This window comes from Sinocyclocheilus anshuiensis, unplaced genomic scaffold, assembly GCF_001515605.1.
Source record: "Sinocyclocheilus anshuiensis isolate Anshui unplaced genomic scaffold, SAMN03320099.WGS_v1.1 scaffold407, whole genome shotgun sequence".
Taxonomy (NCBI): domain Eukaryota; kingdom Metazoa; phylum Chordata; class Actinopteri; order Cypriniformes; family Cyprinidae; genus Sinocyclocheilus; species Sinocyclocheilus anshuiensis.
This window is the reverse complement of record NW_015552593.1, coordinates 2,289,272-2,300,433: the sequence shown is the minus strand read 5'-3', so window position 1 is coordinate 2,300,433 and position 11,162 is coordinate 2,289,272. Positions and strand designations below refer to the sequence as shown.

At 35.9% G+C, this 11,162-nt stretch overlaps 1 pseudogene; it reads right to left on the bottom strand.

Annotated features, from left to right (window-relative positions):
- Nucleotides 1–11,162, bottom strand: part of LOC107665563 (protein eyes shut homolog) — a 218,051-nt pseudogene that overhangs the window by 196,495 nt on the left and 10,394 nt on the right.

Here is an 11,162-nt window from a genome sequence, read left to right as displayed (position 1 = left end):
GACATTTCGTTCCACTGTATGTCCCCACATGCAGCAGAATGACAATAAAGCTCAACTTGAACTTGGACTTGAACATTATCAAGTATATCCCCAAATCACACACAGAGAGTGCACGCACGACATAATATTGCTTGTTTTTGCTCAATTTTGCCAACAAAAATAGTTGAGCTTTTGAAAATGAATCAGCTTTTTGAACGAATCGGTTGAATAAATGTGTTCCTGTGGCTCAGCGGTAGAGCATTGCGTTAGCAGCGCAAAAGGTCATGGGTTCAGTTCCCAGGGAGCACACATACTGGTAAAAAATGCCTGAATGCACTGTAAGTTGCTTTGGATAAAAGCGCCTGCTAAATGCATAAGTTATTAAAATTAAATTATTATAAATGATTCAGTTATTCAGTCATTAACACAGTCAAATGCTGTTTGAATGAATCGGTTGAATCTCAATGAGTCACCTACTGGCGGTTTTAATTTCACATTTCGACTATTTTTTCATGTTTTTAAATAATTTCAAATATCAGTATTCAACGTTTTATGTTAAAAACAAAACGTTATTTATGCATCTGTAACTGCAGGTTAAATGCATTCCCCTCTGAGATACATAAACTGTGTGAATACATCTAAATGCTATTTCAGATGCAGATTCCAGAAATGTTTTCTTATGTTGGAATGTAAGACACTATAAGTACCGGATGAAGTGCTTCTTATTCTTACAAAAAATAAAAAATAAATACAAAATGGGAGAAAAACAAAATACAAAATGGGAGAAAGAGTTAAAACTGAACACAATCTTGCTACTCAAGCTGTGTATGAACATTTTTATATATACAGTATATATTTATTTGCTTCTTTTCCATTTTGCATTTACTTGTACTTTTAATTTGAATACTTAAGTACGTTTAAGATTAAAAAAATACTTTTCGTACTTAAGTACAATAAATATCACATACTTTAAGACTTTTACTCAAGTAATATTCTAAACGTTGACTTCAACTTCTACCATTTTCTGGTAAGATATCTGTACTTTTACTTAAGTATGGCTTTCATGTACTTTATACACCACTGTGTAGAGCAGAGTTCATATTTTTATTGATTTAACTTTTGTTGATCCTCACCATGGTTGAGAATCGTGGGCTGAGGAATATGCATCTCATTGCAACTACTGGATTTAATCTTGTGATTTAGTAAATCTGGATTTAGTCTATCAGCATAAATGTTTGCCTTTAGTTTGGCAACTACTACCCATATTATGTAGTGGGCTTTGAAAATAAACATAAATCTAAAAGAAAGAGGACAGTTAAAAAAAGATTAGCATTATTAAATGCTAAAAAATATTTGGTTGATCTGACAGATATTTTAAAACTCAATAGACTGACTTTTATTCATTAGGTGAACTAAAGTTTTAAGTTGTTGGTTGCTAGTTGAGTTAACTTAACAAGTTGAGTGCGATAGGTTGCCTTATTTTTTTGAGTTAGGTTAACTTAAAATTATTATTTTTTTTTTACAGTGAACAAATTTAAACATTCCAATTAATTTATTTAGTTTTACACCATCACAAGTTGGCCTCGATGTAATGGTCTGACATAAAATAAAAGTGATTATATTATATTATATTTGTAAATGAAATCATTTAATTTCATATAAAATAATGGACTGCATAGCGGTACGGTGAGACAAAAAAGTAAAAGCCCATGAACTTGTTTGAAGTATAAACAGACTTGATTAAAGCTGGAGTGATTTAGTTTGTGTTTTGAGTTGTTATCCGGTTCTGCAACCACTGGCATAACCGCTTCCTAGTTTGAGACCAACAGAACCACCTACATTTTAGAGGAAATGTGCAAAATAGGACCAGATTGGACACAGGCACTGGCAACAGCACAGACACCCTGTTGTTAACCTTGGACATCTGCCTATAGGACAAACAAAATTAGGGAACTTTTGTTCTTCTTTGAGCTGATCATGAAAAAACAAGGAAATAACCAGCACTGGAGCACCCAGAGCTGAAAAAGCAGTATAATAGACAAGTCATTAGCCAGTTCTGCTCTCCAACTTGCACTAACCGATCCTGACATCAATAACATTTCTGACTCAGTCGTTCAAAGATGAGTAATAGAAGCAGAGAACAATCCCAGATGAAAGACGGAGACTCCCACTGATATAAGCATCGGTACAGTTCTAGAGCAGCATGAAGGATTATTTCATTTTCATACAGATGAGCTCTCTTAGGAGGATGTCTCAGACAGACCAAATCAATGTCAAACAAATCTATTTAATGTGTCTGAGTGTTTGTATGTGTGTTAGAGAGAGATTAAAGTCTATCTTTACTGTCCATGCTCTCAAATGGTTAAAGCATCTCATGAGAATCTGCTACGGACAGGCCTATGTGCTGAATTTCACTACCGAGTAAATGAAGGTCACATAAGACAGTTAGTCTGCCACTGGCCCACTTTCTTCTAAATTCATCTCTTCATTACTGTAATGGCTCATGAGCAGCAGACTGTAACTGTAACAATCCAGGGAAACATTTCTAAGTGAACATGGCAGAAATGTCCCATAATCCAATTTTTTGTTCTATACTGAATATGCAACAGCTTTGCTCAAGTCCAATCAAAAAAATGGTTACATATGCCATACTCATTCTGCTATCAAAACAATTATTAATGGTTATTGTAACCTTCAACATGACACAGGCTGATCTGCTTCAGGAGTGTCACAGAAATTTGCATGTGGCATTTCAAATTAATCTCATTCTCTCATGAAAAAAAAACCTTATTATGAGCATTTTTAGAAAAAAAGTAAAAGGCCTCACAAGTTTGTCTGTAGCGCAAGCTTCGTCCAGTTGACATCCGTTAGACTTGCAGTAGCTGTCAGCCTCAGTGGTGGTCTCACAGTTGAGGCCTGTGAAACCCCCTGGGCATGTGCAAACATATCCATTAGCAGTCTCCTCACAGCGACCGTCATTCCAGCATGGGTTTGAATCGCAGAGGAGCCTCTTTCGCTCACAGTAATAAACTGCAGTAAAAGAAAAGGTTAAGAATGAAATATGAAATGATCATAATTAAAATGAATTAAAATTAAACACATGCTTCTGTCAAAGCATTTTTGATTTAGACACTGGGTCTCATTCGCTAACTGTGCGCATGCACGCATTTGCGCATAAAATCACGCTGATGAAATCAAGATTCATCAGTAAGTCTGTATTTTTGTCTTAAAGGGGTCCTATTATGCTCTTTTACAAAAGTCTTGATTTTGTTTTGAGGTGTACTTGAACATTGCTCTCATGCTTGGTGGTTCGAAAAACGCATTATTTTTCACAAAATGTACATTATTACAATACCTTTCCCCCCAGCCTGGCACAAACGGCTCGATTAGTTCCGGGTTTAATGAAGGTCAGCGTTCCGAAAAACGAAATGTGTTGTGATTGGTTAGCTGTCCCAGTGCGTTGTGATTGGCGAACAGCTTAGACGGTGTTTCAGTACTGCCCCGCCCCTTGCCAAAGCAGCAAGTTCCGTCTGCTCCGGTATAGTTAAGGATGTCATGTCAATTTGAGGGTTGGTATATTAACATTATATCAGTTAATGAAATTACGGTATTTAAATGTACATTTAAGTTAAAAGCGTAAAACCTCAAATGTTGCTACTGTATTTTTTACGGTAAAATTCTGGCAACCACAGCTGCCGTTTTTTTACTGTAAATTTTACGGAATTTTTTTTACAGTGTATATATATATATATATATACACATATATATATGGTGGTAACGTTATTGTTTTTTTTTTTTCTTTTGCTAAATCACGTTTTAGATAAGATGTCAACAACCTCTTAAAATAACTGCATTTACTATGTACAGACAAGTGCAATGGTAATATGTATTATGTTTATTGTTCTTTAAGTCTAACATTATAACATGAATTGCAGTGAAACTGTTATACAGGTGAATCTATTTATACCATAGTCCAGTGTTTCCCACAGACTTGCACTCTATTTGTGGCGGAATATATATGCTAATTCATTCTATGCCAGCAGGAGGCGCTGTTGGAGTGATCGAGATCGAGGTTTCCCCGGTAACGGCTGTACACAAAGCAGCGCTCTGCTCACAAACGCTGCTTTATCAGACATTACATGCAATGAAACGCATTACATTAAATGAAAATGAAACGCATTACATTAAATGAAAACGCATACATGCATTACATTAGTGTAAATTCTGCAGATTACATCATTGTCCAGTATTGTACTGTCAGCAATTTATAAAAACGTTTTCATAATTGTAATATACATATTTACATACATAATTATACAGGTGCATGTGTAATAACATTGTCGTCTTGTCTGATGCACTCAACCAAGCGTTAACCACGACCTCACCCCTCCCCACCCCCCAACCATTCAAATTTCTTAGGGGGATTTATTTTAATGATATTCTAATGGACCGCTTTGTGACATCACAAAACCCGGAAAACAACGCTGTAGTACAAACGAGCCGTTCGTTGTAGTTCTTGAAAAGGGAGTTTTTTAAAACGAATATCTCCCTTTGGAGTGGACTTTGAGATTTGTAACTTTGTAGATATTTTTTTAAGCCCAAACATACACACTACACACTGACTAAAATTCAAAAAGTGAAAAAGCATAACGGGACCCCTTTAAAACAAGTGGAATAAAATTAATGTGTTTATTTGCCAGTTCTTCCTGTTATTTTAATTTTTACAACAGTTCTATGCAACACAATGTAATCAATCTGTTATTTATGATAAAACATTTGTAAATCCATGGCAATTTATTACAATGCAACATTGTTACTTTGTTGCATAGCAACAACTCACTTGTGGTAAGATTTTGTGTAGATGCTAAAAATTATACCTGAAATTTTGTGTCGGGCTTGGTTTATGTACTTTGATTTAAGCTTTTCTTTACTTTTGCTTCACCTTTTCTTTATTAGGTTTGTATTTACTTATGCTAGGTTTGCGATTTAGACACTGGGTCTCATTCGCTAACTGTGCGTATGCATGCTTTTGTACATAAAATCACGCTGATGAAATCAAGATTCATCAGCAAGTCTGTATTTTTGTCTTAAAACAAGTGGAGTAAAATGAGTGTGTTTATTTGCCAGTTCTTCCTGTTATTTTAATTTTTACAACAGTTCTATGCAACACAATGTAATCAATCTGCTATTTTATGATAACACATTTGTAAATCCATCAAGTTCCAGAGCAATTTATTACTATGCAACATTGTTACTTTGTTGCAACAACTCACTTGTGGTAAGACTTTGTGTAGTTGCTAAAAATTATACCTGAAATTTTGTGTCGGGGTTTGTTTATGTACTTTGATTTAAGCGTTTCTTTACTTTTGCTTCACCTTTTCTTTATTAGATTCGTCTTTACTTATGCTAGGTTTGCGTCAAAGATCAAATCACAGCTAGATTGGGATTTGCAATAGCACATTCCCTCTCGGGATCTTTTGTTTAGCTGCATATCATTAGTTATTTTATTAAAGTATGTTATTCTGTTTACCAGTGCCTATTATGCCACTATCTGTTTCTGATAGGGCTTTTAAGAAAATGAAAGACATAAAAAAAAATTCATGCTTATTTTTTTTTCAAATACATTACTAGTCTGATTTAACACAGCTGCTCTTTAGCTTCCAAATCATCTTCATAATAACTATTAGCTTCTGACTGCTTAGTGAGAACAAATGTTCAAACTTTATGACTGCAATGACAGCGGACAATTGCTCCAGCATATCGACAGTACTGAGAGTCTCAGCGTGGCGCCCCACGCCTCTCATTTGGTCTGATGAAAAATGAGAACATATAACTTTTCTCAATGCTTCACTAATGAGGAGGTTCAAGGGTCCAAATTAAGTCTCCATCTTCCCTGAACCGAACAACCCAATCAAACAGGCCGAAGGCTTTGGACTGAGAACATCTAGGCTGCCGGTTTCTCTAAGGTAACCGTGGATTGGAACATCAGTCTGATTTCCGCTCCCCGCAGGTTAAATTTAGACTTGACTATGCAGCACTATAGGTTCAAGGTGAACATGATTTGATTTTATTCCCTAGTGGTACTCTTTTTGCTTTTTCTTTTTTTCCCCTCCATGTTCCTCAGCAGAAGCTAACTCATTTATCTTCCTTGTTACTGTGTTTTCCTTTCCTTTTGTCGTTCAGTTTTTTAAAGCATATTCTAGCGTGTTAAGCTAACAGGATGATACAAAGGTCATCAGTCCCAGAGGCGTCCAACTGCTTTTGAGGACACACCATTGGGCGTCAATCTAACTGTACGTCTCTCTGCAGTGTTTCTCTGGGATCCACAGTGGGAAATTGAAAATGAAAAGTTCTTGACATTATAAAACTCAAAGCTCAACATAATATTTATATTCTTCCACAAGAACTATCTTTGATTGGCAACCCTTCCTCACAGGAGGTCTTTGAAATAGTAATGCGTCATATAGGTACATGATTCAATGTTTGATAAAGGCTGATGACTTCATGAAGGTTGATGAAAATCATAAAAGCAGTGATACGAAACACCCTGCTGTGCACTACCTTGAGATATCACCCATCCAAATCAGAAGCCAACCTATTAAAACCACTCAGAAACAAGACAATTACACCATTTGAATTTCCACAAAAACCATGGGGCAGGTGCATAGCAAAATTAATAGCGTATCCAATAGGGCATATCCTATTAATTCCGTAACATGCGGACACAAACACCACTGGCAGTCTGAATAAGGTACACAGGAGAGTGGAATCAAAAGAAAATCTCATTTGAAGTGTCCCACGTGTGGGGCTCATTATTATGTGTGTGTAGGCTCTGGTCCGTAAGGGCAGTCGGTACCGGGCCAGCTGTTAACTTCACTATGATCAATGGGGTGACAGCTTGGGCAAAGTCAGAGAGCTGCTGGCCCCACAGGGGGCCCAAACAGAACAGAACTGGAGACCAGTTACTTTCACTTCCTTACAAGGTGCTCCAAGAATATGTGTTGATGTACTGACGTCACGGTGCAACTGTTCTGTCTAATTGAGCTGAATCATTAGTAAAATGTGGCTGCGGTAAAGGCAAATCAGATGCAAACAAGAAGGTACTCATAGTTACATTTTATTGCAGTGTTGAACTCCTAAACCATACAGCATAAGCATCAGCTGCTTAACTGTATTTACACATTCATGTATATTCACCAGGGGCTTAGGGCCTGACGGGCACAGGCCCGCCCACTGTGATGAAAGCCCCCCCACACCACCACCCCCCCAGTTTATTATACAAATATAATATTTGTTAAATAATTATTGTTTAATCTATTTTAACACAATTAGAGAACTATTATAACATCTCAAATGACTAAAATAAATAAAATGTGTTTTTGCATAATTCTTGATGACTTTGATTGACAGCAGCCCGTCCATCATTCTGCAAGTAACGGTAAGACTTTCAGTTCCACGCGTGAACCGGTTCATTCTGTGAAGCCGGGAAACACTGTCAGGCCGATTATCAATGTCATTTGAGCTCAGTCAGTGTTTTCAGTCGTCTTCAAAATCGATTGGTATGCGGTGTCTAAAGAATTTAAGACCAGCTGTTGCCAGTCGTCCTCACAAAGATTAGCCTATTTATTTATTTTTTAAAATAGATTTTGTGACTGACACCGGCGATTAACTGCACCTGTTTCCTAATTTGTAGGCCTATTAATTTAAATAACGAATTAACAAAAAAAAAAATCACAAACATGACATCTCTGAATAAAATAATTGTATAGCCTAGGCCTACACTTTAGTTAGCCTATATCTAATTTGCCATTTTCAATTAACATAGGCCAGTTACATTCTTCTTATTAGCCTATTAGGCCTATTATTATTAAGTTACTTTTATTATTAAATTAATATTACAATTAATTTGCCCCGCAATAATTTCATAGCGCATCACCGCATAACTGACGCGCTGCGAGTATAATAAAGATTAGGCTAGCTTATTTCTCATTGAAAATGTTTTTAAAAAGGTCTTTCAAAACAGGTTTATTATACAATGAATTATGGGCCTATAATTCAAATTATTAACACTGCAATCATCAATGAAAAAGCTTTATTTCAAGAACCGACTTTTTTTTTTAAAGAAAAATACAACAACCTGTTTAACACGAAATACGTTTCTTCTCTCTTTATTTATTTATTTTCTTCCACTAACCTACGTTCGGGCCACAAGAGAAATATTAAACGAGTAGGCCTACATTAAAACATTTAGCTATATACCATGATCAGCATATGAAGGAGATTCGTCTCTCGTCGTCACTCTGAGAGAATATGCGCCGTTAATACAGCGTCAGATGCCGAAAGCGCCATCAGTTTTTACTTTCACTTTCTAGTCAATTGACTGAGATTAAGAGGTTCACCGCATAACTCTTGCGCAAAGTTTGCAAGTTGCTTGTGTGATATCCATTGGCTCGCCTTCCAGGTTTAAAACAAATATTTACAATATTGCGACGTATCCAGCCCCCCAACGCATTTGAGCTAAGAGCTATTTGATTGAAACATGTTGTTTGGAAACATAAACACTGTGTTACGCCAAAGAGTATTCGTTTTAAGTCAATTTAACTTGAAGCAATCATGCTTGAACAAGAAACCTGATACAGTGGTGCTCAATCAAAATAAATTGTTTAAATAAAGTGAACAGCGTCGCAAAAGTGTGTATAGTGTATATGATAATAAATACTTATGAATAAATAATATACTTAAAATCTTTCCTGAACAAATAGACAATACAGTACATTTCTCATTTTTTTTTTTTTATTGGATTTCAATCCACATAGTTATGTGGTGTGGATCAGGTTTGCAAAAATGAAATTGCTACTTACAGACAACTAAAAGGATTTGAGTCAGATACTCCAAAAAGATGCTGCCTGTCTGAAAGCACAGACCCTTGAAAAATCATATTTTATTTTTTTTAAACACTGAAGCTGATGGTATTCTCAAAAGAGGCCAGTTTTCGTGATGCAGATTGCAAGTGTTCCATGGCCGTTTTACTGTGAGTAGTGAATCTCAAGTGGAAATTCATCATAAACTGTGACAGTCCTAAATCTGTGTCAGACAAACTAGACATTTTTCTTCGGCATTAAAGCTGTAGGCATGACATTAAAGGCTGCTATCTGCTTGAACAAACTGCTTCTACACAAAAGTCAATTAATCAACAAGCAAAGGCCACCTGGACCTCAGACTGGAGACTTTATCATGATGTTATTATCAGGAACACCCAAGGGACGGTGAAAGTTTTGTTACACATTTGTGGGTGAGATGCTCATTAGCCCAGCAATGGTTTTACAAAAGCAAATGAGACTCATTACTTTCCAAAAGCATGTCATGGTCGTGCCTTATAAACAGACTGGAAAGAACACAGGAGCATACATTGTTTATTTCTGTCTCTTCTCTACAGGAAAGACCCCATTCATGAGTTTTATCAACCTGAGCATATCACTCAAATAAGCCACAGCCAAAGTCTTTATTAAATAATTGGCCATTTATGCACCAAGAATCTTCTGAAGACTTTCTTATATGAAGGCTTCAATTGTTCCATTTTTCAAATCCGCTTCTTCACTTAGGAAAGACAGCTTAATGTGAGCAGAGATAGAAAAAGCCTCACTCAGATTTGAGTTTGCATAATTGCGCTGCCATTGTGAAGTCACCCAAAATGACCCTTCATTAATCACATGACTCATTATCAAAATATAATGAGTCAAATGAAGCCAAACAGTAAAAAATTAAACATCCATTACTGGGCCTCAGAAGAAATATCACTCTATTGTGAAGTGAATAATTCACAGTGGCTTTCTAAAACAGACTTCCAACTGAATGTTTTTGATTTTAAGCAAAAACTGTAATCATACTTGCCTGTATATCCTGTGAAACATTCACATCTGTAGGAAGTTGAGGAGACTTGTACACAAGCTCCTTCTTTGCACCCTTTACTGCAATTTTGATGTCCAATGATTTCAGAGCAGTTGACACCTATGGTGTGAAAATATAGACATTACATTGAATTCATGCATATATATATTCAGTACATTATCTGATTCTTGACATGTCTGATGTAAAAACTGTTATATAACAACGTGAAAGATTTCTAGAGAGACTGCTGCTTTTCTGCAATCCATTCAATAACGCCATATTACCTTTAGTAATATAACTACAGAAATATTAACTTTACTAAACTTTAAATAATGCAGTATGGTTCGAACTTATAAAGCAAACATTGTAAATATCAACAAATATTAAAGAAATAAATGCTCCAATTCAGTATTATTATCCAGGCATTTTCTATTTGCTATTCAAGGAAAGTGAAAGGTGGTTAAATGCTAAGCTCCGTAAAACACAAAAAGAGTGTCGTAAAAGTAGTCTATAAAATGGTAAACAACATCGCAAGCCCCCTTAATTCATACAATAGCACCATGTGAGGAGGAGAGTAAAATTCAAGCCATTTTTTACAGATAACATTGCAATCTGTAGTCACTCTCAAACATCAACTTACATCGTTTTTAAAATATGCCCCAAAGCAATTGGTCATGTAACACGTGTGAACCAATGCTGTTTGCCGTCAACGCACAAAAGCCCTGGGGCCTCATTTATCAACAGTGCGTTGAAAAGGTTCTATATTTTGTCCTTATATTTACACACATTCCAACATATAAGTACAAGTTGGTAGATCACACTCTTTGCGTGAAACTGTGCGTAAGCACTCATTACGCACACATCTGTGTGTACGCACTGTTGATAAACGAGGGCCCAGACTCCAAAGGCGCAATTTTTGAATTGAACGTCACCGCAAATGATTTGACCGCAACGTAAGAGTTGAAAATTTACAAATTTCATTGTGTTCCTCCCACAAACATTCACATCGTTTCAGAGGACCATTCCTTTGGACTACTTGAAATCATCTTTGTTATCCATTTAAAAAGAAAAAAAGTATATATATATATATATATATATATATATATATATATATATATATTTCAGTAACTAAAATGAATGTGGTATTTGCTTGAATGCTATTAAGTGCAGGGTATTTGCTTTCAGTATTAAAACTCTTCAACAAATTGTGTAACGGAAAAGCATGTATTCAAAATATGAATGTGTTTGAGCTGAAGATGGAGCGAGTGACTTGGTTATGATATATATTTAGCAAC